General features: G+C 42.2%; 1 protein-coding gene across 5 annotated transcripts in view; it reads left to right on the top strand.

Annotated features, from left to right (window-relative positions):
* The first annotated feature begins 1,693 nt into the window (after positions 1–1,693).
* Positions 1,694–25,050, top strand: part of STRBP (spermatid perinuclear RNA binding protein) — a 133,673-nt gene continuing 110,316 nt past the window's right edge. For 2 of the 5 annotated variants that reach the window (XM_037036910.1, XM_037036911.1), the window contains exon 1: positions 1,694–1,854. The gene's annotated coding sequence lies outside the window, so the exon portion shown is untranslated. Of the gene's footprint in view, positions 1,855–2,076; positions 2,175–25,050 lie in introns of those variants that run through there. The other 3 variants (XM_037036906.1, XM_037036909.1, XM_037036908.1) reach the window with 3 other exon arrangements.

Below are 25,050 nucleotides of genomic sequence, written 5' to 3'. Positions count from 1 at the left end.
AACTTTAATGATCTCATCTCATGTGTATGTGTAGTGCCCCCTAACCCACTCAGGTAGAGAGAGGACGCTGTCCTCAAGGTGCTTACAGTTCAGGAAGGAGACAGACAGCTAAACAATGACAATGTTGCACCATAGAACACATAGTAATGGGCTATGTTCAAAGCAGAGAGAGTTTTCAGATGAGGTGTCTGAGGCAGCCAAGGAGCTCCTGAGAGAGTATGTTCTGAATTGACTGATAAGAACCCCAAGGACTTTGTCAGGGGGGTTAAAGAAAAATGTGGGTGGTAGGTGGTGAGGAGAAGGTGTAGAAAGGGATTTGGGGCTCAGAAGGCTCAGAAGTGTTACAGTCCTGGGCATACTCTGGCAACTACAGTTCTGAAGTTCAGTGCAGCAGCAGGGTCAAAATGGCCTGAAGGAGGGGCAAAGAGAAAGGTGGGCACCTTTAAACTTAAGGCTAGATCACCAAAGCTTTTTAGGTTGAGTTAGAGTGCTTACACTTTATTCTGTGAATGGACCAGAGATGTTAAAATATTTGCGTCTGGTGTGTTAGAGAGGAAGGGGCCTGGAGTGGGTTGTTCTTGGAGATCCCTCCTGGACCCCCAGCTCTCCCAACCCTGTGTGGTCAGGTCATTTCTGCCCCAGGCTGGGGATTCCTTTAGGTCTCAACCACTTTTGCATCCTAGCACCCAGCACAGCACCTGGCATACAGCAGGTACTCAGTAAAGGCCAAACTGGCAGAATGCTAGGTGCCAAGAATGTGCTGGCTGGTGCCTCTATAAATAAAAAGCAAGTCCTCCTATCTTACTCAGAACTGCCTGGTAGTGATCAGCCAAAGTCTGATCCAACTATAAAGAGGTCAGAGAGGCCCTGGTCCCAAACTTAATGTTGGTGGGTGGGTAGGGGGGCACATTTGGGAAGGAAGGAGAGGTGGTTACTGAGTAAGCTGCAACTTTTCAGTGGCTGCTGTGTGCCAGGAGATTTCATACCTATTGTCGTCTCTCCAGCAGCTCTTAAACCGGAATCATTGTCTCAGTTTCCCCGACCAAGAAACTGAGGATCAGAGTGGTTCTGTAATTGGTCAAGGTCACACAGCTGGTAAGTGTAAGAGGGCGGAGGCTGGGATCCAACCTTTCAACAAGTCAAAAACCATTGGCTTCCCCTCCTCCACCTGGGGAGGCACCGTGGCACCTGCTCCGTTTGCATAGCCGCTGGGGTTGGGGGACACCCCGCTCTGGGAAGTGGGGACTTGGAGCCGGTTCGCCACCGCAGCCGGGAGCCGCTCCCAGATTCAGAAGTTACGAAGTTTCCGTGCTTTTCGCCCGCTTCCCTGCGCAGCTCATCCCAGCTCCGCAGCAGCTACGCCGCTAGCGCAGCGAGGCTCAGGTGCTGCTGCGGATGGGGGGGCCTGGCGCAGGGAGGAAGGCGGGGACGCAGTTTACGTAAGCGTCCACTCACAGGTGCATGCCGCCGCCATCAGCGTGTGCTCCCTGCGCGTCCCCAGGTGCGCAGTTAGCGCAGGCGGCGGCGCGGCACCGTGGCAGCGGGCGCTGGCCGGTGCTCTCAGGTGCGGCAGAGTGCGCGTGGAGGGGGCGCGCAGCGAGCGAGGGGGCGGGCTTTCCGTTCCCCAGCAGCCGCGGGGCCCGCCCCCCGGCCCAGCCAATGGGCGCGCTTGGCGGCGTCACGTGGCCGCCGCCGCTGCCGCCGAAGAGGAGACCGGAGCCGCGAGCGCCACCAGGGCAGCAGCCGCCGCAGCCGCCGCCGCTGGGTTGAGGAGCTGGAGACGCGGGCTGACGAGGTGGCGGCGGCGGCGGAGCGGGAGCGGGGACCGGGCGCGGGCAGAGCGCAGCGGCGCGGGTAGGCTTCGGCGGCGGGGCAGGCGCCTGCGCGGCGGGCCGTCCCGGGCGGGCGGGCGGCGGTTAAGGCGGCGGTTGAGGCGGTTGGCGGAGCCGGCCCGGGCCCCGCATTGTTTGTTGTGCGTCCTTAGCAGCGGCGGCGGCGGTCGGGGAGGAGAGCCATCCCGGCCCCTGGGGCTCCGGCGTTGTGGCCGCCGCTGGGGAGCCCCGGCCGCTTCGCGCAAGGGCAGCGGGCAGCCTCCCTCACCTTCGTGGGGACCGGGCGCCGGCCCCCCGCGAGGGGAGGGTGTGGACCGTGCGGGGCGCCGGCGCGGGGCCTGGGTGAGAGGGCGAGCGCCGGGCAGGTGCTGGAGGACGTTGGGGACGCGGGCTGGGGGCGCGGGCGGGGGGCTGGGTCAGGTCTGCGGGGGGCGCGAGGGCCTTCGGCCGGGCCGGGGCGCCCACGGGGCCGGGCGTGTGCGCGAGGGACGCAGGGCATCCGAGCGGGCGGGGGTCGTGCTCGGGGGTCGGCGGGCCGGGCGGGCGTGACGCGCAGGGGAGGTTGGGGATCCCGGTCCGGGCTGCGCGTGAAGGGCAGGGAGCCCACCTGGCGGGCGCGCGGCAGTGTCGAGAAGGGGTCCGCGTCGGGGCGTGAGGCCCGGGGAGCCGGGAAGGGGAGGAGGGAAGGCGGGCGCGAGGGGTCTCCCCGCGACGGTGCGGGAGACGGAGGACGCTGGGGAGGAGGCGCGCGCGAGGGTAGGCCCCGAGGCTTCGGCAGACTCGGGGGAGGTGTGCGGGGAGCCCGGAGGGCGGCGGGGGCGCTCCGGGTGGCAGGCGGGACGGACGGGGGGGCGGGGTGCCTGCGCGGGGACTGGGCAGGTGCGCGTCTGGCGGGGGGACTGGGGAAGGCGAGCGGAGGGCGGCAGGGGAAGGGGACTGGGGAGCGGGCCGGAGTTTGAGGAGTTTGACAGGGAAGTGGGGACAGGTGATAGGGATGGAGAGAGGACGACGTGCGGAGGAAGGTGAGGAGGACGTTGGCACGCAGCAGGACAAGCGATTGAAATGGAGGATGTCCTCGCTGGAAGCTTGGAGGAAGGTCCTGGCGCAGGAGGGGGGGCCTTTGGAGTTGGGCGGTCGTCGGAGGGGACAGGTGAAGTGGGTTGTGTGAGGTGGAGGGCCGGCAGTGCAGGTGAGCCGTGGGGACAGGTCGAAGGGAGTGTGTGGGGGGGTGTGCGTTCGGGGAACTGGGCCTGGGGAGGCAGTGGCAGCAGGTTGGGGGGGAAGGTGCGCGGGTCTGGACAACGTGCGGAGGGAGTGAAGCCGGTTTCGGGTGCTGGAGTGTGTCTGGCGGGACTAGCGGGCAGGTGGGAGCAGAGGGAAGGAAGGAAGACAGGATATTTGGGGGCAGAGGGTGTAGAGGAACGCCTAGTACCTGTGATGGGCCAAGGGAAGGGCAAGGTGGAGAGTGTGTGTGGGTCCGTCTGTGGCCAGGAAGGGATAGGTTGTCTGTTGAACTGGGCGGGGGCAGGGGATGGGGGGAGGTAGGATGCCCAGGTGAAGGACAGAAGTGACTAGGCAGGTGAAGAGAGTTAGGAAAACAGGTTGCTTTGAAAAGTGTGGGAGGAGCAGGGTGCTGAAGTGCGGGGAGAGATTGGAAAACTTTGAGTCTTGAGAGATTAGAGAGGCCAACATTTTCAGGGTACTGGAAGTATAATGAAGGGCAGAGTGCAGAAATTGGGAAGAAGTCTAAAGGGAAGTTTAGAGAAACTGGAGAGTTTGTGGACTGTGGAATAATGGTAGTGGAATACGGAGGACATTAATTCCTGTTCCATATCTGAAAGTTCATGCTTCTAGGATCAGAGGAACCATAAAGCCTGGTGTCAGTTCAGAACTCAGTGAGTGAAGAAGGGATAAGGGAGGGCTGAGTAGCATTCCTAAGTTTGGAGGAGGTGTGTGGTGGGGTATTGTACTAGCACATTGGCCTGATGAGTGAGCAGACAGAAGAGACATACAGGGTCAGGAAGAGTACACGGAGTGTGACTAGAAATAGGATTACAGCAGGTGTAGGGCAGGTGGTTTTGTGAAGATACTGCAGCAGAGCAGGGCCCCTGTCACATCAGTAACATTCAAGGGCTGTGTATTAGGGAGGAAGGGCTGAATACCTTGGTGCAGTGTCTCAGATATCCTGTTGCTTTCTGGGTAACGTCAGTTTTCAGACATTGATGTAATATTTGAGTCCAGTTCTAGAGGCAGACACAGGTAATCAGCACATCCAGCACCCAGAAGCGGCAGGAACAGAGCTCTCCAGACTCTTCAACTTTCACTCAGGATGTGAATACCTGATCTTGGGATGTCAGCTTTTTTGCCCAAATAGCTCAAGTAAAATTGAGTTGGAGGCTTTTGGATTTTCTGGTATTTTGATTTGAGTTGGGGAGTGTAGTGTTAGCTTTATTGAGGAAGGACTCATCTGGGGTTATGTGGACATTAGGGCCGTCAGCTTGCCCAACACATAGGAAATAACCTTTAGGGGTTTGAGCACAGACTTTTAAGTGCAGATCTCATTCAGTGTTGTGTGGCTTGGGTTAGATTCTTTGAGGTTTGGAAGGACTAAGGAGCTGCTTTGAGGCTTTGATTCTGGGGGTTTCTAGGATCTTGGAAAATGATTTCCTCTTTGACAGTTGAAAATTCAGTCTTGTCAGATTTTGCAAAAATTTATCATGTTGTAGAAATAACTTTAATTATTGCTTTGCAGGCTTCAAGTAGTGTAATGTGGTACCTAGTATGATTTCAAATAAAAGATCTGCTTTGGTACATTGGGAAGCTTTCTGGGTTGATTAGCTTTCTTCTTTTGTCAATTTAGGAAGTATTTTAATGCAGCCATTATAAGTATGTTCAAATAATAAGTTTGAGTGTAAGTGGGAATCTTGTCTAAGCCTAATGAGGGCTGAGCAGAACAGTATATTTTAAGTAATCTGAAAGTATAAATAAAAATAATCTGGAATCTAATAATTTTTGAAATGTAAATTTGAAGTGTATTATGAAGGCAGCAAAATAATACTCTGAAGGCATTGCTGTAAGATTTCATTTTTGGAGGGAAGGGTTTTTAGGGTATAATATGCCTTTGATCAAAACTCTTACAGTAGTCTAGGGCCATACCACCCTGGATGGGCCCAGTCTCGTCTGAAACTCTTAGCAGTATTTTGAGATTTGACACATGTAATGAATATAATGACAAGTAGCATGTCTGGTCTGACCCCTTTGGCTCCCTGGCAGAGAGTTTAAGCAGTTGGATATGAGATGAATAGAGTGACCTTTGAAAATCCTATCCAATGTGGCTTTTGTTTGTCTTGTTTTTTAAGTTCATTGTGTTCATTTTAATGATTTGGGGCAAGCAGTACTTTCTCCTCAGAATACTCAAGTCTGGCATAGTGCTCTGATCATACATGTTGTTCTGTTAAGTTCTGTGGTTTGAGATAGTTGTAGTTACTTCAAAATACTATGCTAAGTTTATGAACCAAGGAAAGAAGGTTATTTAGATTTTGTAGGCTAAATAATTGGGTCTGGTTTTATTTTCACTGATGGCTTGCTGGACAAGATACTTAATCCCTTTGTGCTTATTTCTTCTCCAGAAACCTGACTCTATCTACCTCCCATGAGAACTGAGATGGTTTATATAAAACAAGTTTAAGTCTTTCAGGTAGATTAGAACTATGTAAAAATGGAGAATAGATGTTACTTCTTTAGTCTCTTTTTTTCCTTTAAACCTGGTCAAATAATTAGTACTTTATATTTTGACATTAAATGGGTTAATTTGTAGTGAGGAACTTGGGTAGAGGTGAAACTTCTGTGAATATTAGAGATGTCTTGAATTGAAGTTTGTTCGTTCTTTCCTCTACTGTCTACTTACCTTTCCTTGCTCATTTCTGCAGCTGGCTGTTGTCTGTCTAAATTCTTGTGTAGAGCAGAAGCTTGTGACAGACAGTCTGGTTTCTAGCTATAGCCCAAGATTGTTTCTAAGCCTGAATTTCCAGAGACAGAGTATTTCTATCACTTAGTGAATTCAGTTCTTAAATCAGGAATAATAAACAATATATTTTTCTGTGGATTTTGCAGAAAAGTGATTAATTCTGAATGACTTGAACAGAAAAACAGCTATCCCTTCTAGTGACATTACGCCTCCTTCTTGAGATTTATTGAATACTCTTCCCCTTTTTAAATTTTAGTTGTTAAATGTTACTCAGTAATTTGATATTTCCAAGCCCATTGACAGGTTGTGCTCTATTTAAGGGGGAATGAATTTTAAATGCTTTTTAAATGTTGTTGTTTGGTTTATTAGTTATAAAGAGCCTCCAGATGCAGGTTACGGTAGATATTGCAAAAATGTACACAATAAGTTGCTTTATTAGACATTAATTTAAGCTTGGAAACATACAGCCCTGATAGTAGTTTTTCTGTGCTAGCTGATCTACATACTCTTGTAGAACATATTGTGGACATCATTACCCATCTTCCTGCTCTTCTGTTTTTCATTCTGCTTACTGGAAAATTGGATTGTTTTGAAAATTTGTTTAGCTGTGGGAAAACTTTCTGACAGGTAATTATGAGAGGCTTCATAATACAGTCTAATTTTACAAAACTGTTTATTGAGAGCTATAAGTTAAATTTGCGTCAGTCAAAACAGAAAGGAATAAAGTAATGAGGCCCGATTAACAGTGTTAAAATATTTATTTGGTTAATAAGAATATTTAAATGTTTGAGCCAGAAAGCTCTGCAAATCTGTAACTTTTAGGTCTTGTGTTGAATAGTGAGGTGACCAGATGACCTCATTTGTTACTCTGATGCCTGATTTGAGTGTTTTCTTGTCCTGAGGGTCAAGTGTTTCATTTTTGAGAAGTATGGTGTCTATTTCAGACAGTACATATATATATGTGTTGCTGGTGAATGAAGCAGTTCTAAATTTTAGTTATTTCATATTCAAATTCTCTTAATTTCAGACATAACTAACACGTCTGCTTTTGTTAACTTTAGCGCACTTTGAAAGGGTACAGGTGATTATATCAATAATAAAATCACAGGATTGCATTGTGTGACTTCATGGTTCATTTCCATTTGAAAAGTGAGAATTCTGCAGCAGGTTGTGTAATAAATCCTGAGGTGTTTCTGGGTCATGGATAAGACGTAGTTTCTTACTGCACCTGCAAAATTTCCTGTTCTTTGCAGTTTTCCAGGTGCCAGGGCTTTTCACAATATCCTATTGAGTGGATCAGCATTTTGTTTATGAATTGAATTTAACCATATTAATGCTATTGACATAAATAGTTTTTTAAAGTATGTTTTTTAACCTGTTTTGCCAGTTTAATCCATCAAACATGTACTGACTTTAGGCTCAAAGGTGTGTTATGTGTCAGACCTGAGATTTCTTAGTAGGGCTCAAAATATATATATTTTTTTGAGTGAAGAATAGATCATTCTATAGATAGATAGGCCCTTAATGTGAAAATGAAGTCTATAACTTTGATCACCTGTGTTCAGTCAGCCTAAATGAAAAGCAATGCATTTTAAGACATCTGGGAAGGTGATCTGATAAAGAAGTGGTTTGTTTTTTAAAAAGTGAAGATGGAGGCAGTTCTTTCTTATGATGTTTCTAATTCCAAATAAGTCTGAAATCCCTGAAACATTGCAAGTAGTTGTAGGCTTCTGTACAGCTTAGGCCAAGAGCATTTTAACTGAAGGAAGTATTAGATACTGACTTGGTAGCTCTTAATTAAGTGACTTTAGACAACTCAGTTCTAGTCAGGAAAGCTGGTGAAGTAGGGGAAAGGGTGTTGCAACTTTGATAATGTGGGTTAGCAGCTGGAGAGTGTAAACATCTGGAGCCTTTAGTATGCATATTTTCAGTTGTTTTTGGAGTAAGCTGTAAATAAACTTTTAATGTCAAGGTTAGCATGGAAGAACACATTTCAAACATATTAGTGATGAGGCTTTTAAAAATATGGTATCTTTATTAACTCATGCTTTCTGAAAAGTATTAACTTATGCTTTGTGGTAAATGTGGAACTAGACAAAATTAGCTTTTGAAATTAGTATTATTGTTTAGTAGTGTTTTTTATTCCTAGAGCTCAGGGTTCACATACCTGAACTTTGGTCACTAAGACAACTGTGTAATGTAGGGGGATAACAGAGTTTTGCATTTGGAGAAGTGGAGGCACAAGAGTTGACTCTAGACCAGAGTTAGGCAGCCTTTCAGAAAACCCCTTCAGAAGTTGTATCTCAAGTTCCTATTAGTCCCCGAATTTGGCAAGGTAGGTTGATGGCTGGGCACATTTGAAACTTGCCTCTTTGAGTCGAGCCCTTGAGTACGTACATACAAGTCATTTCAAAGACCGTCTGGAAAAAAGCCTGTCCTTCCTAGGAAATTTGGTCCTAGGGTTATACAACAGCAAAAATTCTGAGGAAAGAGTCTCTTTTATAGGCATGCCCAGAGATGACCCTGTGTAACCTTGGTCTCCGTATTGCATAGTAGAAGGATGTTTTGACACTGGAAGACTTGGCTTGGAGGTCTGATTCTACTACTTACTAGTCGTAGATCACTCCTTCCTCACGTGTAAAATTGGAATAAAACCCCTAATATGCAGAGTTACAGGGAGGATTAAAGAAGATAAGAAAATTGTAAACTGTGAAGCACATAACATTTTTTTAAAAGGGAGGATTGAGCAGAAATTAAGTGTAGGCTTTGCAGTAATTTAACTTATAAGGACCTGAGTTTTTATTTTTTATCATTGCATTTTCAAATGTGCTTAAAAGAGAAATGGTACAGTGAACTTTTACATACCTGTCAACTCTGCAGCAGTTACCAGCACTTTGCTATTCTTTTATCTATTCCCTGCAATTGTAATTTGTAGTAATTGTAGTAATTGTAATTTACAATTACTTTTTGTTGTTTTTGCTAAAATATTAACAGCAAATCTTGGGCATCATATACTTCCATGCATAAATACTTCAACATGTATTTCTAACAGATAAGATCCTAAAAAATAACTTTTAACCCCCCCCATTAACAATTTCTTATCTAATCCTCAGAAGGAGCTGTGTTTGAAACATAGCTCTACAATCCATCCTGTTTGTGTCTTAATCAAATTACTAGCTCGCTGAGCTTCTGGTTTCTTATCTGCAACATAAAGATGATACCTCATGAATTTATTTTGAGCTTAAATGAAATAATATATAAAATGCCTAACTCAAAGATTCTCAGTAAATGGCCCAGCCTCTCTTCGGAGCCTTCTAAGGCATGTGAATAAGAATTATGGGTTGCCCTCCTCCCTTCTTTAGTATCATAAAGAGTAACTGTACTCTGGAATCATTGCCCACTAATCTAGTGAAATTTCTCTTCATTAGGCTAGTTGACTTCTAAATTCTACAGTGTAACAGTTAAAATCATATCCATTCTCCCCCCTGTCTTGCAACATTATTCTCCTATCTACAGGCTCATTTCAATCAGCATGATTCTGTTTTTTTTTTTTTAAACAGCCCTTTCTTGACCGCACTGTCTTTTCCAGCTACAATCCAATTTTTCACCATCTTGAAAAAGTTGTTTCTATTCATCTTCAGTTCTTCTGTTCTCTTCTGAACCTGTTCTAATGAGACTTTCAACCCCATTCCTCAACTAGGAGTGCTCTCATCAGAACCACCAAATTTAATTCTTACATGACCTATTAACATTTGTTGCAGTGGATGCCTCCTTCCTTGAGATACTTTCCTGCTGTGGTTTCTAGGACACCATACTCTGCTGCTTTTCTTCCTTCTCATCTTCTTCTCAGTCTCCTTTGGTTCTTCCTCATTACTCCTACCTTTTAATACTGGACCATCCCCATGGAATCTCTGCTTTTCACTCTCATTCTCTTGGTGATCCCATCTCATCGCATAGCTTTCAAAACCATATGTGTGCTGATGACTCCCAAATTTTTGTCTCTGAAACTTCAGTTCGTGTATCTGACTGTATATTCATATTATATATTTTATTGGCATCTCAAACCAAACTCCTGATCTTTACCCTGCCCCGTCTTCTCTCTGCCTGTCTTGTTTGTTGTTGTCCACATCTTAGTAAATAGCATCTTCCTCCATCTTTCCAGTTGCTCATCCAAAACTTGGAATCATGCCTGACTCTCTTTCACACACCACATCTGAGCCATCAAGAAGTCTTGCCAGATCTATCATCAAAATATAACCAGACTCTGACCACTTTTTATCACCTTGAGTGATTTATGTCTCCACCAGCTCTTCTGAGTTAGTAAAGTAACCTTTTTTGCTCTTACCCCCTCATAATCTGTTTTGAGTACTATAGCAGGAGTGATCCTTTAAAAAGGTAAGTCAGGTTTTTGTTTCCTAGTCAGAACTCTCCGGTGATACCTCATCTTGCTTAGAGTAAAAGGCCAAGTCTGTCAAAGTCCTTAGTGCTTGGATCTCTTTTTTTTCCCCTCTCTGACCTCATCTTAACTTTTTGCTTAGTCCATTCTGGCCACAGTGGCCTTGCTGTTTCTTAACATGTCAGGCATATTCCTGTCTCAGGTCTCTTGCATTTGCTGTTTGCCCTGCCTAAGGATGCTGTTTCTCGGATCTTTGTTGCTTCATCTTTTTTTTAGATCTTTGCACATATCTCCTGTTTCCAGGGCGGCCTTCCCTCACCATCTTATGAAAGGGCAGTTCCTCCTTTGTCAGCCCTCCTTGGGCTCCCTTTTCTACCCTCCTTCTCTCCATACTGTTGAAGCCATTTAGCTTATACTATATTTTGCTGTTTTATTTTGTTTATTGCCTTTTTCCCCTTACTAGAGTATAAGCTCCATTAAGGCAAGGGTTAGTGTTCGTTTTGTATTCTGTTCCTGACGCTAAGTAGGCACTTGCATATTTTTTGAATGAGTTGTTCTTTTATCATAGTCTGTTACTTTGTAAAGGATGCAATAGTTGTAGTGTTTTGATAGAGAATACTATGCACCTTGAAGTCTATGATATATTTATTCCTGTTTCTCTTCGTGAATATATTTTCTTAAGACCCTGATAGGCTTTATTGTTAATTTTTCACCATGAGTTTGAGTCCTTATGTACTGTGCATAATCTATGTTGCATTGAAGGATACAGATAAAGGATACATAGACCCTGGCCTTTAAGAGCTTACAGTCTGTCGGGAGGTGATGGATGGAGATACATACACACACCTCCCCCCAAAAAGGAATTTATTTATTAAAAATGTGTACTCTTATATGTTTAAACTTCAGGCACCTTCAAAGTACTCTCCATTTGATGCAATATACCTAGCGAGTTATTCTTTTCCCCTGCTCATAACAGTTTTTGAACTCACTGATTTTGATGCCTTTTAGTGCTTCTGCTGGTTTTTTGTTTGTTTGTTTGTTTCACCTCAGTGGTGAAATGTTTTCCTTTGAGGACTTTTTTCATCTGGGGAAACAAAAGTTGCTTGAGTGAGATCTGGTGAATAGGGAGGGTGGGGCATAGGGGTCATGCCATTTTTGGTCAAAACCTGCCCAACAGCTCATTGTGGGCAGGTGCATTCATAAATCACCCATCATCAAATGGGCAAACACATAGAGTCTTACAGAAAAAAATTCACTGAAGCCCAATGCAGCCTCTCACAGCAACGTCAGCTGCTGCACTAATAGAGGTGTGTTCCTAGAACACTCACCTAGTGGGGGAAGCCTGTACTACTAGGGACCTGACCTCCAGAAGATAATTCCAGTTTTTTGATGGGGGTTGTATGTGTATATAAAATTTCTTAACTACTTACATATATATGTAGGTAAGTATATTACCTACATATATATACAGGTAGATATTTACATATTTTAAATAAATGTAGGTATTTATATACATATGTGTATATATAAATATATTTATATATTTATAAATTATATATGCAAATACTTAAGGGATAAAATGGTCTAGGAAGTCAGAAGAGCAAGAAATTATTTTCCAGGTAAGGATACTAAGGAAGAGACTTCAGAGAAAATGTGGATTGTGATATCTGTGCTGAGCCAGAGAGAATAAGTAGGATTAGATGATGAGAAAATGGGGAGGGAGGAGAATTCCATATGGAGGGAATAGAAATGCATTAGCAAAGTAAGAATGCTCAAGATTGCTGTGGGAAAGAACAAGTGGTTCACTTAGTTAAAGATAGGGAGCATAAACAGACTTGGTAGAGTGTCAGTATGCAGAGGAATGTTGGAACCGCTGGTGAAGGAGGGCCCTGAATGTCAGAATGAGGAATTCAAACTACCATCTGTCAACAGTGAAGCTTCTGTGAAAGGTTTTTGAGCAAAGCATAGGGATGACATTATTAGGCCTATCTGTATGAATTTGACAACTTTGTGTGAAAGGAGAAGCTGAAATGAATACACTGATTAAGGTAATGTTGAATAGTTTGAGGGGAAAAAAGTGATAAAGGTAGTGGAAATGGATATAGAAAAGATACCTTGGAACTAATGAAACTTGGTAACTGATTGTGAGCAACAAATCTAGGTTTCAGGCCTAGTCCATCAGGCACCTGGGGAACCCAAGAGAAGTGGGATTGAGAGGGAAGTTTGGTTAAATTTTTAAATAGATTTTATTTATTTATTCTCAGAGGGGAAAGGAGGGAGAAAGAGAGGGAGAGAAACATTGATTGGTTGCGTCTTGCACATGCCCTGACTGGGGCCTGGCTCGCAACCTAGGCATGTGCCCTGACTTGGGAATTGAACCGATGACCTTTCGCTTTGTGGGACAGTGCCCAGCCAACTTGAGCTATACCAGTCAGGGCAAGTTTAGTTTACTTTTGATACTTTTGAAACTTGCAAGTGTGATGGTGACATCCAGGTGATGCTTGTTCTAATGAAGAGAAAGTGAGGAATCTTTTGGAAAGGTTGAGCATCTGTGGCTTTATGCCTTCATTTTGATACAGCTGACTTCCAGAAGGAGAAGTGAGACTTAATTGCTGAATCTATTACCGAGGTCTGAATCTAGACAGTTGATTTGGGAAACTTCTGATAAGGCATCCAAACTTTTCTTTTGATTTGTAAGTGGTTCCACTTGTTTTACTAAGTTTGTTAGATCAGTTGCTTTGCGTTGTAAAGCCCTTCATGTGTTCTCAGCAGCTTGATACAACTTAAATGTTATCCTTTGAGCTTCCCCTTGGGTGTGGATAGCTAAGCACTGTCTGTCTTATTTCTTAAAACCAATAGATCAGAGTCTCACGTAGTCAGTCACCTTCATCACTGTTGAAGTCACTTTAATCATGCCATACTTTCTTTTGCCCCTTAGGACTTAGAGGCACATTGGAGGAAGACAAACTTTCTACCCTAATTAATGGTAGTTAGGTTGTTTGTTGCCAAAACATTTCTTTAACAACTTGCACTAAACAAAATGCCAGTAGATATCAGAGGATTTAACTTCTATTCCAGACAAATTCAAGAACAGATTAAGGTTGTTTTGGATTCATATATCCTGTTTAGAGCCTTGTAGCAGAAGTTTTTAACCTGAAGATTGTGGTACAAAAGAATTATTTGCAAAATAATGTTGATTAATGTATATGATTTTTTATTTATAGGCTAACTAGTGATGCATTATATTTATTTTTACATTTAATGCATTTTAATAGCTGAATAAAAAGACAGTTTAGTAGTTAAAATTTTATAGTTCTCACCAGCTTGGTTTAGAATGATGACCTTGAACTTACCACATTAGTTATCTCTGAATAAAGTTTTTTTCTTTGTGCTTAGCTCATGTCAGTGAATGATTTTTGCACTGACATTATAGGGTCTATTTTCTGTTTCCAGTAAATAGTCAGTAGGAGCAGTTACCCTGAAACAAGAAAATTTTTCAGTTTAGGATAACTTTGATTTTCAGCCCACTGGAGGCATGGTGGTGGTTAATTTGTCAGACTTAGCATATATTGTAGTTAAATTTTTTTTAAATCTATGCAGTTTTATTGCCATGGAAATTGGTTGGCAAAGAATATAAAGTATAACATCTTAAACTTGTGAGAAACCTGTCAGAATCTTTTGACCCTGCTTCAGTCTTTGACAGCTGTAGAACTTGAGGAATACTTAGAGTAGTTGAGGGATTTATCCAAAATAACACACCTAACTAGTGGCAGAATTGGGATGTGAAATGGGTATCTTGACCTCCAGGCTTGGATGCCTTCCACCATGTGAGGCTGTTTTCTTAGAAATGTGGACCAGAAAGCTTTGAATAAACTCAGTTTGACTGGTCACACTGCTGGCACTGAATGATGTTCAGAAGGAACAATTAGCATATTTTTCCTCATTCCTTCTTTTATCCTCACTCAAGAGCATCTCTCCATTGCTTTTAGAGAGAGAAGGGGGTTGGGGGAGGGAACGAAAGGACGAGAGAAAGTGAGAGAAACCTTGACTGGTGGCCTTCTTGCATGCACCGTGACCCAGCATCGAACCCGCAACCTGGATTTGTGCCCTGTCTGGGAATTAAACCCATGACCTTTCAGTCTGTGGGAGACACTTCAACCAACTGTGCCATACCTGTGACAGCCCTCATTCCATCTGGAAATTGATTTTTTTAGATAAACTACTTTAAACTGAACAGTTCAGTGGCATTTTTACTATAGTCACAATGTTGAGCGACTAAAACCCCTGACCCATTAAGCAGTTTGGAATTTTTTTAAGCAATTAAAATAAGACTCTTTATGACAAGATCAATGATAACAGGTTTGTATTATAGGTCACCCCTAGTGATTTGTCCTGTCTCTGATTCCCAGTGAGATGTAGAGAGAATCCTCATTATTTTTAGTAGTAAATGTGTTACTTAAAAACATTGCCAATATTACAAAAGAAAGTGTCAGGTACATAATGATTAAGAGTATTAAAAACAGGCATGCATTATGCAAATTATCTCTAATCTTCACACTAGCCTTTCAGAATGGCTACTATATTTCAGATAATAAAACTAAGCCTAGTTCAGTAAGTCTAGAATCACTTAACTGGTAAATTGTACACCTGGGGTTTGAATCCATGTCTGTTTGGTTCCAAAAGTTTGTGTGTTCTCTTCATTAAATTTGGGGATTTAATATAGCTACTGTCTTAGCAGGACAGTGCCAGGGGTGTCCAACCTGTGGCTCATGGGCCAGATGCAGCCCAGGATGGCTGTGAGTGCAGCCCAACACAAAATTGTACATTTACTCAAAGCGTTATGAGGTTTTTTTAATTACGTGTCACAATGTTTTTAGTGTGTGGCCTAGCACACTAAAGCTCAGAGATGTTACAAGGTTGGGCACCTCTAAAAGGAGAGTTGAGTTTGTTGTTCCTGATAGTATCCGGACTGTAGTATTAGCCACTCTCTTCTGACCAGTTATGATCTGTATTCCATAGGGGAGAAGCTAAAACAGGAAATAACCTTTGGAAGTTTCTAATGGACATAATTACAAACAGAAGAACTTGCAATGTAGCTTCTGAGATTTGCTCTTACAAGTTCTCAATTTTTTCTTCCCATTTATTTTTAGTGAATTGTTATTTAATTTGATTTTAAAATCATACGTTGATTTGATTGAGTAGTTAATGATTAGTCTGAACAGTACTGGAGCTTGGTTGAATTTCCATTTTGAGATACTTTTAAAAAGTGGTGGCTCACTTCCAGTGAAGAAGGACTCAAATTGAAGGATTTTGTAATTACACTTTGCCCCTATTAAAAAGCAAAGCTCATTTCAGCCTTTTTAAAGTTTGAAAGAACTTTTAGTAGGCCAATTTTCAGTATTTCTTGGAAAGTGGCTAGAAGTCACCTCATAAACCTTGTGATTTTCCTGCTCTTCTTTGAGTTACACCATTTTATCTTCTCAGTAATAGACACTGAGTAATTTGTTTCCGTATGCTGGGTTTGGGGTAAAAAGATGGTGTCACGTAAAGAACAGCTTCCTGGCTACTTTCCACAAAAGAGATCTTTCTAGGTTTTGTAGAGCAGTAGCAGCCATCTCAAACATTCAGAGTTTAAGTGTATTGATAGTTACCCAAAGAAATCATAGACTTTTGACAGTGACTTTGTGACTTTTGCTAATGTCTAAACAGCACCTCTTTCTGTAAGTAGATTTTAAGCTTTTATTTAAAAATTAGAAAGTACCCTTGTAACTTGGTTCAAATATTACACATTATTTTTGTCATTCTCTCTAGAATCAGCAAAAATGTGTCCATGAAGAATATAGGCTTTGGTGTCAGTGAGATAGTTTCAGATCCATCCTATGACGCTTGCTAGCTGTAAGATTTTTTTTCACCTTCTCGAGTGAATGTAGTGCCTCACAGCTCTGCAGAACACGGTTAGAGGGTGATGTCTTTAGAGGGCTCAGCACAGACTCTGGCACATACTATTATTATAAATTGTGTTCAAATTGTAGCTCTTCTAGGAAGAAGTCTAAATTTTGGTAGTCTAGATAAATATCAACATAATGCCGATATAGTAAAACCTTGTTTTATAATGTATACTGTCCTACAATCAATACATTTCTTCTTAGACTTTGTGTGTGTGCATGTGCGCGCTGGAGTTGCCATGTGTCAGTTTTCACAATTTCCTGCAGCTTACCCTCCTTTTCTCAGAAGTGCTTGGCAAATATCTCCATTGATTATTGTATAATTTATCTCAAAGAATAGGTGGTACTTCCTATAGAAGCTAATGAAGAGGCATTTGCTCCCCTTGGCAATCCTTTAGTTAGGTGTTTCTGTGTTGTATGGTAACAGGTTCTTACCGCCTTCTGTGTTTGCTGAATGCCCAAGCTTATTTTAAAGAAGAAGCTCTGGTTGCCTGGGATAAAGGAAGTACACAATGCCTGTTTGTTATTGTTTATAGTATGTCTTATGATTGTTGATATTAAAGGATGAAAAACTATATCCTAGTCTATTGATTTTACTCATTAGTTCCCCACTACTTATATTGCTTGTTTTGATCAGCAAAGTATATAATAAGCCTTTTACTCTAAAACAGTGGGGTTGAGGTTGTGATTAGTCATAATCCAAGAATATCAGCTATGGATGGGACTTTGAATATCAGCTCCACTAACCCTCTTATCTTATAGATGAGAAAATTGGCTGTGAGAAGTTGTGACTTGCTCAAGGACACAGAGAATAAGTGTCAGAAAAGTATATGATTTCCAGTGTGGTGTTGGGACAGCACCTGGTAGACTGGAAAGAGCACTGGACTTTGGAGTCACACAATTCCGATTTTTAGTGTTGATTCCACCATTTCCTGTGTGACCTGTAGCAAGTACATCTGAGTCTCTTTCTTGCTGTTAGGCTTTGTTTCCAGGGTCTTGAGGATTATGCAGTCATGTGGGAAAGCACAGTGCCTGACATATGCTGTCCGCTCAGTAAGTGCTGTCTATTATGTTGTACTGTTGTTCTTGATTACTTAAACCAGGTCATATGGCTAAGTAATTATTCTTTATGAAATGGGAGTCAGAATGGTTGATGTTTTTGCCAAATTCTCTCACTGAAAATCTAAGTATAGTTGTTCATTATAGGAGGACTACTTACTGCAAAATGAATGCAAAACATTTGTCAAGAGCTTAGTGACTAGTGCTCTGGGTTGTAGACATTGTTACGGTTCCTTCCCGGGAAACTTCTGTATTCCCCAGGTGAAACGGACCTAGTATGTGGAACACCAAAGTCAACCTACATTTAGTTAGGCTAGTAGTTCTCACACTTTTAAACTTGGGACTCCCTTATCCTCTTAAAAATTATTGAAGACCCCAGAGATCTCTTATTTATGTGAATTATATCTGTTGACATTTATATTAGAAATTATGTCTGATAAAATTTTATATATTAACTTATTTAAAAAACTAAAGTATGCTGCAGATTGTATGCATGTGTAAATATGTATTTAAGATTTTTAGCAAATTTCTAATTTCTAGTAGAATGTTACTAGTCATCACGCTTTACAGTAGATCTTCAGACTTACTCGTCTTACATAACTACAGCTTTGTACCCTTGACCAGCATCTACCCATTTTCCTCACTTTACAACAGTGATTACTTTTTCATGAAAAATTGCTATTTTCCAAAATAAAAACATTGAAAAGATTGGGCATTGCTTTACATTTTTGCAAATCTCAGTGTGTAGCTTAATAGAAGATAGCTAAGTTTCTGATAGCTAATTTGCGTTTAGTTTGTTGTGTGTTTTCTGGTCGAAGTATAATAGAGAAAATTTGGCTTCACACAGATTTGAAGTTTGAAGTTGGAAAAGAGTATTTTTAACAGCTTTTTAATATGATTTTGGGCATTATTCTTTGATACTATATCAAAACTTGACAAATGGTAGTTTCTTAATGGAATCTGAAACTAGATCAGTTAAAATTTTCCTATTCTGTTACATCGCAATCCATTGGTCTGTTACATTGTGTATGGATCTTTTATCCACATGTGATATTATAACATCATGCACTGGTCGTTTGGAAGATGTCACATGGAATTATGTTCAACTTCCACATGTGACACTTTTCATTACATAATATGCACATTATGTAGCCTCTGGAAAATGCTGTATTTACGCGAGAATGAGAATTCAAAAGGCATATAATGTCTTAGTACTGCTGTGAAAAAGATCTCTAGGAGTCCCTGGGCTATTGTTAAAGAATGGTGGAGTTAGACAAATGGGTAAACTAAAGGTAGGGACCAGGTTTGCAAACTGCAACTTTGATGGTGGATAATCTGGAAATTATAATGGAATGGATTGTTGTACAAGCCTGAGTCTTAGAAAACCATCTTGTTCTTTGAATAAAATGGCCTATTTTTGAAAATTAGTCATTGACTCTCCGAGTGCTTGTTATATATGAGACATGTATTAGTTACTAAAGCTATGCATTATGAAAAAAGATTCCTGTCTTCAGTAGTTTGCAGACTGGCTGGAGAAGTAAAACAATTTCCTGAAAAGATAACTAATGACAGTGTTCTTTTTAACAAACATGATGTACAGTGCTGAGTGGAATGAGTTTCTTTTATTCTAATGTTAATAACTGCTTTTTTTCTTATCAATAATCACATTATTTTAAATTATATTTTATTAATTATGCTTTCACGGTTGTCATGATTTTTCCCCTTTTGTCGGCTCCCCACCCTGCACATCTTCACTCCTCAGCCAGTTCCCTACTCCCATTGTTTGTGTCCATGGGTCATGTGTATAAGTTCTTTGGCTACTCTATTTCCTGTACTGTACATTATATCCCCATGGCTATTCTGTAAATACCTATTTGTACTTCTTAATCCCCTCACCTCTCCACCTGTTCCCCCACACCATCCTCCCATCTGGTAAACATCAAAACGCTCTCTGTATCCTTGATTCTATCTCTGTTCTTCTTGTTTGCTTAGTTTGTTTTTTAGATTCAATTGTTGATTTGTATTGCCATTTTATTGTTTATAGTTTGATGATCTTTTTCTTAGATAAATACCTTTGACATTTCATATAATACTGGCTTTGTGACAATGAACTCCATTTTGTTTTTTTCTTGTTTGGGAAGCTCTTTATCTGCTCTTCTATTCTAAATGATAGCTTTGGTGGGTAGAGCAATCTTGGCTGTAGGTCCCTGCTTTTCATGACTTTAAATATTTCTTGCCAATCCCTTCTAGCTTGCAAAGTTTCTTTTGAGAAATCAGCTGACCGTCTTATGGGAACTTCCTTGTAGTTAACTAACTTCTTTTCTCTTGCTGCTTTTAAGATTTTCTCTTTATGTTTGACCTTTGGCATTTTATTTTATTTTATTTTTATTTATTTTTTTTGGGAGTTTGTTTTACTACTTTATTACCGCTTTTTCTTTTTTTTTCTTTTTTTAAAATATATTTTATTGGTTATACCATTACAGTTGTTCTATTCCCCCCCTTCAATCCCCTCTACCCCCACCCTCCCTCCCCCACCATTCTCCCCCCCTTAGTTTATAACCACGTGTCTCAAGTTCTTTGGATTCTATATTTCCCCCACTATTCTCGCCCTCCCCCTATCTATTTTCTACCTACCATCTATGCTATTTTCTGTGCCTTCTCCCCCCTTCTCCCCCTCCCACCCCCCTGTTGCTAACCCTCCATGTGTTCTTCATTTCTATGGTTCCACTCCTGATCTAGCTGTCCTCTTGGTTTGCTTTTGTTTTAGGTGTGGTTGTTAATAACTGTGTGTTTGCTGTCCTTTCACTGTTCATATTTTTCATCTTCTTTTTCTTATATAAGTCCCTTTAGCATTTCATATAATAAGGGCTTGGTGATGATGAACTCCTTGAACTTGACCTTATCTGAGAAGCACTTTATCTGTCCTTCCATTCTAAATGAAAGTTTTTCTGGATAAAGCAATCTTGGCTGTAGGTCTTTGGATTTCATGACTTGGAATACTTCTTTCCAGCCTCTTCTTGCCTGTAAGGTCTCTTTTGAGAAATCCGCTGACAGTCTGATGGGTACTCCTTTGTAGGTGACTGTCCCCTTATCCCTTGATGCTTCTAGGATTCTCTCCTTCATTTTGGTCTTGGCTAATGTAATTATGATGTGCCTTGGTGTGTTCCTTCTTGGGTCCAACTTCTTTGGGACTCTCTGAGCTTCCTGGATTTCCTGGAAGTCTATTTCCTTTGCCAGACTGGGGAAGTTCTCCTTTATTATTTGTTCAAATACGTTTTCCACTCGTGGCTGTTTCTTTCCCCCTTCTGGTACCCCTATAATTCGGATGTTGGAACGTTTAAAGATGTCCTGGAGGTTCCTAAGCCTCTCCTCATTTTTTTGAATTCTCATTTCTTCATTCCTTTCTGGTGGGATGTTTTGTTCTTCCTTCTGGTCCATTCCATTGATTTGAGTCCCCGTTTCCTTTCCATCACTATTGGTTTCCTGTGCATCTCCCTTCATTTCAATTAGTTTAGCCTTCATATGTTCCTCTAATTTGTGACTTTGTTCCTCTAATTTGTGACTATAATCTACCAGTTCTATGAGCATCCTGATAAATAGTGTCCTGAATTGTGCTTCTGAGAGGCTGGCAATTTCTTGGTCGCTTAGAGTTATTGGCTCTGGGACTTTGAGTTCTTCTTGTGCCATCCTTCGGGTTGTTCGTGCCTGTTCCATAGCAGGATCAGAGCCCTAAAGTGTTCACTAGAACAGGGCAACTAAGTCGCTGGGTTGTGACGTTGTATGTGGGGGCGGGGTCAAAGAGGGACTATGGCGTCCCGTCTGCCGCCTGCCGCCCCGGCCCTCACCGGTGCCGCAGTTGCTGCCGTCACTGGGCCCACGCGTTTTGTCCCACTGCACGCGAGTGTGCCACCGCCGTCAGCCCACGCCCCCTGGGGCCTGCGTGGTCTGTCTCACTGTGCGCGAATATGCGCCCGCGGTCTGCCCCGCACCCCAACTGGTTCCCGTCTGCCTGCGTGCCTTGGTCGGGGCCCTGTCCTGCCCGACCCTGCTCGCTGCTGGCTCCGCCCCTCTTACCGTCCCGTTGAATGGTTAGATGTAGTCGGACTTCTGTATAATTCAATTTTCTGTCCTTTGGTTGTGTCTTTGTTTCTCCAAACCTTTGTTGTATTCAAACTTGGTTGTGGGAGAAGGCACAGTGTTTCCACCTATGCCTCCATCTTGGCGGAAGTACCTTTGGCATTTTAATTATGATGTGTTTTGGAGTGGGCTTCTTTGCATCCATCTTGTTTGGGACTCTTTATGCTTCTTGGCCTATGTCTATTTCCTTCTCCAAATTAGGGGGTTTTTCTTTCATTATTTTTTCAAATAGATTTCCAATTTCTTGCCCTTTTTTTCTCCTTCTGGCACCCTTATGATATGAATGTTGGACCACTTGAAGTTGTCCTTGAGGGTGCTTGTACTGTCCTCATTTTTTTGGATTTTTTCCTTCTTGTTCTGATTGGTTGTTTTTTGGTTCTTTATGTTCCAAATCATTGATCTGATTCTTGTCTTTACTATTGTTTCCCTGTAAATTGTTCTTTATTTCAATTAGTGTATCCTTTGTTTCTGACTTTTTTTCATGCTGCTGAGGTCCTCACTAAGTTCCTTGAGCGTCCTTATAACCAGTGTTTTGAACCCTGCATCCGATAGATTGCCTATTGCCCTTTTGATTAGCCCCTTTTCGGGAGTTTTGATCTGCTCTTTCATTTAAGGCATGATTGTCTATTTATTTTGGCAGCCTCCCTGTGTTTGTTTCTGTGTATAGGCAGAGCTGCTTGTACTCTGTGTCTTGATAGTGTGGCCTAATGTTGTAGGTGTCCTGTAGAGTCCAGTGGCACAGCCTCACCTATAACCCAAGCTGGGTAATCAAGGTGCACCCTTTGTGTGGGCTGAGTACACCCTCTTCCTGTGTGTAGGTGAGCCTTGGTTGCTGTTGGCAGATCAATGGGAGAGAACTACCCAGGACAGGCAGCTGCAGGGATTGGCTGTGATCACTTACCACCAACCTCCACCCTCAATGGAGGATCAGCTGTGCAGGGGTAGGGTGATGATGCTCCAAAGTGGTCTGTAGCTGTCCATTGGGTATGCTGGCCCTGGGGTTTCCTGGATGGTGCAGGCCAGGATCAGCCCCTAACCTGGCTTTTTCCCAGGGCCCCCTACACAAGCTATAAAGCTATCTGAGATGGCTGCTCTGTGCTGGGCTCAGAGATTTCCAAGCAAAGCCAAGCTGTGATTCTAATCTGGCTGCTGCTTGTGCTGGGCCTGGGGTTCACTGAGGCTGCCTATTGTTTGTTTGAGAGGAGTTAAGAAGATGTGAAACTTGAGCCAAGACCAGCCATTCATATGGAAAAGAAGCTTGGGTGGGCCCTTAAGCTGGGTGGGTTAGAGTGTCTGTGATCTCCAAGGTGGGTCAAGCAGTGTTAGCCAGGTTGATGGAGTCTCAGCTATGCCACCACCTTGCCTGCACTGTGGCTTTGTCGGGATAGGGTTTAGAATAGAGACTATGGCCTCTGCTCACCTTTACGCTAGACACTTCACTTTCTCCCAGTATGCCACTGGTACGTTTCAAACTGCTACCATGGTCCTGGAACTCAGAGTGAGTCTGAGTAGGGAGTATGTTTGTGGATTCTTTAAGAGGAACTGCTTGGGGCTCCAGAAGTTTTTTCCACCGAGTCAGTCCCTGCTGGTTTTGCAGCCAGAAGTTGTGGGAACTTATCTTCCTGGCGTTGGAACCCTGGGCTGAAGGGCTGGGTCTCCTCATTCCCCAGATACCCCTCCTGAATTTTTATCCACCACACATGGTTGAGGGACCAACCTGTCTTGCGCCTGCACCCCACCTAACAGTCTGGATGGATGTGGTTTCTTTAATTCTGTAGTTGTCAGATTCCATTCAATCCTATTTCTGATGGTTCTGAGTGATAGTTCTATATTTTAGTTGTAATTTTGATGTGGTTTTGTTGAAGAGGTGAGCGAGTCTGCCTACACTGCCATCTTGACCTGAAGACCTACAATTCTTCAAAGATAGCTTTTTGTATGTATGTTTGAGTGGGGAGTTTGGTGGTGGTTGTTCTTCCCCCTTTTTTCAGTCCTTACTCTAGGATATATTTATTGATTTTAGAGAGAGGAAGGGGGATGGGTGGTGAGAGGCACACACACACACACACACACTCTCTCTCTGATGTGAGAGAGAAACATTGATTGGTTGCCTCCATATGTGCCCTTACTGGGGATTGAACCTGCAACCTAGGTATGTGCCCTGACTGGAAATCGAACTCACAACCTTTTGTTGTATGGTATGGTGCTCCAAGCAACTGAGCCACCCAGCCAGGGCAATTCTCCACTTTTAAATGTATTGACTGGTGTTTTGATTTGAAAGCTTAATAATATTATTGTTATTGAGACATTTAATATATTTAATTCCTTGAAATTATGGTTAATAGTAATGAATTAAAAATTTCCAGGTTTTTTTCCCCCAAGGTGATGTTTTCCCCTAGGTGATGATATTGGTAAGGAACAGTTTGTTTGTGGGTTTTTACAGCTTCTTTTAGGCCAAGGGTTGACTTACTTTTACTGTCTAATATGTTGCTCTTTGATTGAATAATATGGGTATAGTCTTGAAAGAGTATTGTGGCTTGCAAAGCTTGTTTAAGGAAAAAATTCATTTGTACTGGCAGTCAGCCAGTATTTTATAAGCTACAATTTTCTTTTGAATAGCTGGTGGTTTGTAGCTCCATAATTTGTGGTTCTTCTGACTTGTAAAAAGATTATACATATTTAAAATGACCTTATCGCTGTAATGTTTTAAGTAACATGCAGATGTCAAATTCTGTTATGTTATAGTGTTCTTGTTTTTTTATTTAATTTTCCTGGATTGAGACTCTGTTTTAAATTAATAATTTGTACAGTATGATTCTCCACCTCTCCCCTAAATAAACTCCAAACGAATCTAAACCCAAAAACTATTTTGGTAATTTAACAGGAACAGCTAAAGGCACAGGAAATGTGAATCTTTCTACATCAGTTAGTCTGCCAAATCCTTGCAGTATCCCTGCTACTCCGTTCTTTAACCACTGCTGCCCGGATATGTTGAATTATGTGGTATGTGGGTTTGTTTGGGTGTGTTTAGTGCCTGCATGACATTTAGCTTTAAATCAGTTTCTTGTGATGCTTCCACTGTGGCTATTTCACATGCAGGTGACAAAGAGCACTTTGCTTGAAATGCTTCATGTTCTGTGCCTTGTTCTTGTGGTTCGTGTGTAGGTAGTTAAGTTTGTGTAAGTCATGAGATTATTTAAAACTCTTCCTTTTGATTTTAGGTTAAATCTTAATGGAATATGGTAGTCTTTCTTTTTACTTGAGATTTTGGAAAAGCCAGTTTAATAGCTTTATTTTTATATTTCTTATTTTTATACTTATCGAAGTTTTACAGATTTAAATGAACCTTGCATTTAACTTCAGTAATGATTTATCTGTGTAATTTTGTCATTTCAAGAATGTTACAGAATAGAATCATGCAGTGTGGAAACTTTTTTTTTAAGACTTTATTTATTTATCTTTAGAAAGGAAGGAAAGGAGAGAGGGAGAGAATATCAATGTATGGTTGCCTCTCGTGTTTCCCCTGCTGGGAACTGGCTGGCAACCCAGGCATGTGCCCTGACTGGGAATCGAACTGCGATATTCTGGTTCATAGGCCCGTGCTCAATCCACTGAGCTATACCAGCCAGAGCTCAGTGTGGAAACTTTAACATTGGCTTTTTTCACTTAGCATAATTCCATTGAGATTCATCTAAGTTGTTTCATGTATCCATAGTT

This window comes from Sturnira hondurensis, unplaced genomic scaffold, assembly GCF_014824575.4.
Source record: "Sturnira hondurensis isolate 20B ecotype Veracruz unplaced genomic scaffold, ASM1482457v3 Scaffold0022908, whole genome shotgun sequence".
Taxonomy (NCBI): domain Eukaryota; kingdom Metazoa; phylum Chordata; class Mammalia; order Chiroptera; family Phyllostomidae; genus Sturnira; species Sturnira hondurensis.
Note: the sequence above shows the minus strand (reverse complement) of the source record. Positions and strands in the feature narration are given on the sequence as shown.